Source organism: Rhagoletis pomonella, unplaced genomic scaffold, assembly GCF_013731165.1.
Source record: "Rhagoletis pomonella isolate Grant_MI unplaced genomic scaffold, Rhpom_1.0 Rhpom_scaffold_00010, whole genome shotgun sequence".
NCBI lineage: Eukaryota > Metazoa > Arthropoda > Insecta > Diptera > Tephritidae > Rhagoletis > Rhagoletis pomonella.
This window is the reverse complement of record NW_023458564.1, coordinates 14,929,939-14,932,198: the sequence shown is the minus strand read 5'-3', so window position 1 is coordinate 14,932,198 and position 2,260 is coordinate 14,929,939. Positions and strand designations below refer to the sequence as shown.

At 38.3% G+C, this 2,260-nt stretch overlaps 1 long non-coding RNA gene across 1 annotated transcript; it reads left to right on the top strand.

Annotated features, from left to right (window-relative positions):
• The first annotated feature begins 621 nt into the window (after window positions 1-621).
• LOC118746086 lies at window positions 622-1,437 on the top strand. Its single transcript, XR_004993770.1, has 3 exons — window positions 622-1,018; window positions 1,092-1,243; window positions 1,309-1,437. It is a non-coding gene; the product is annotated as an uncharacterized LOC118746086 (long non-coding RNA).
• The last annotated feature ends 823 nt before the right edge of the window (window positions 1,438-2,260 follow it).

Below are 2,260 nucleotides of genomic sequence, written 5' to 3'. Positions count from 1 at the left end.
CATTATAGTGCCGCGTTCGGTCGAATGCACGATACTTAGAGAGTTCTGCTCCCAAGATGTCGTTGCGACAAAAATTGGGTACTGGACGGACGGGAAGCGCGCCGATGCCATTGTAGTCTCCGCTTATCTGACATACGATTCTATAGTCTCCCCTCCTTCGAGGGAGATTATGGACATCGTGCAGTACGCCGAGTCAAGGAGGACGAGGATAGCACAGAATATTTTCTCTGCCGCTGTGCGGACTTCGCCAGACTCAGATGGTACATTTTTGGATCGGATGTACTGAAAATGAACGACGTACATTCTCTTTCCCTCAACAAATTGCTAAAATTCATAAAGGAGTCAGGTAAGTTTGCAGAGGAGTAATGAATTCCCACCCCGACCTTCATATCCCTTTCCTCTAAATCCTGTTTCTTGCCCTTAAGTACAATGGGCAATACTGCTTGAGAGCTTGGAAAAATTTGATTCTAGTTTTTCTGGCCACCCACAATTCCTTTCCATTCCATTCCAAGAACTAAAGATTAGACATGGTTTCGTTAAGTATTAGAGACATGAGCCACTTAACAGTAGTAAGGGTTTTTATATTTTGAATTTTGAATTGCGCCGTTATTGCACAGGGCCATCGATATGTAAATAAAGGTTTGGCTTATTTTTTAACGGATCTGACATAATTATCTTGCCAAGTATTCATTTGATACTCGGCTGCAATAGAAACAATGTACTTTTGATTCTAGCTTTCAATTTGTCACTTTTAAGATAATCCTCAAAACTTTTTTTTTCAGATACTTAACCCTTCAGCTTCACCAAAAAACTACTACTTTGAGGATTTCTAAGCGCCTCTGGATTTTGTTATCAATCGTGTTGAGCACTAAGTGAACAGATACATACATAAATAGTTTAGAGGCTACAGTTATGTATATGTACCACAACAGGCACTACCAACAGTAACAGTAGCACTAGCAACCATACCCACACCTTAGATTTGTCGCTGGCTGGAAGGACCACAATTATCGCACCAGTGCGACGTGCTCTCATTTTCATTTTCATTGCAATTGCGATTCTCATTTTCTCATTCATTTATTTATTTTCAGTCTCATTTTCGTTCTGTTACTTCTAATACTTCCCTCGCATTAATTTGGTTTTTTCCGTGTTTCCCTTAGTGTTTTTACGCATTTTTTGTTTTCATCAGCAGATTCGCAATTTTGGGCACCATTGATAGCAACAGCTGATGGCGGTAATGAAGGTAAGGTTGTTATACATATGTATGTACAAATTTATTTACAACTTTGTGTACATATAAAAATAAAGTGACGGAAAAGGATGCTGGTGATGTTAATGAGCCATACTTGAAGAAATGATTGCAGCTGTGGGTAGTGAAGCTGACCGCAGTCGCTTTCCAGAAGGAGTTGCTTTTACCTTTCCAATGCATTGTAACAAAATATACCTATTCAGTTTATTTAAAGCAAAAATAAAATATTTAAATTTTTTACAACAATATTTTACTTTTTAATAATAAGGACAGATGTACTTACATACATATGTACATACAAATATTTCGTATAACGTAAGTATGTAAAGCGAGCTTAAGTTTAAGTTTTATTAAATTTAAATGCTTTAGGTATGACAAAACGTCCGAATGCGTCCTGTTGCAAACAGTTAAATTTCGGAAGCCTTGTAAATTTTCGCTGCAAAAAAAAAATCAATACTGCGTATTCGCCAAAGCGAGCTTTCAATGCGTGAGTTGGAAATTTGCATGCCGTGACAGCCACCCCTTGCTGCACAGTGGTATGGAGGGTGAAACCATCAGCAGCAACAGAACTAAGCAGTGTATCAAAAAAAAAAAAATGAAAATATTAAAGTCAGCTTGCGCGAAATTCTTCGCCTTTCAATTCATTTCATTTTTGTCGACGAAATAGAAAATTTCGTTATCTAACAATGAAGGTATGTATGTATGTAGGTATAAGAAGTACAAGAGAGGGCAACGTAAACTCGTTCACGGGTATGCATGTACAAAACGGGTGGTCCATATGGATAGATATCTTGACCAAATGTCAGTATCATATCCCCGCGGATCGCGATTAATCGTTTTACGCTTGAACAACGTTGGGAACTAATGAAAACTTATTTCCAAGACAATGTTGTTTAAAGCATAAACAGACGGCAGCGTTGATCCGGATCAACTCGGGAGTTAACTGCGGATCAACGCTGCCGTCTGTTTGAGCTTTTAGCCCAAAAAGGTGTTTATTGGAAAATCGAAAAA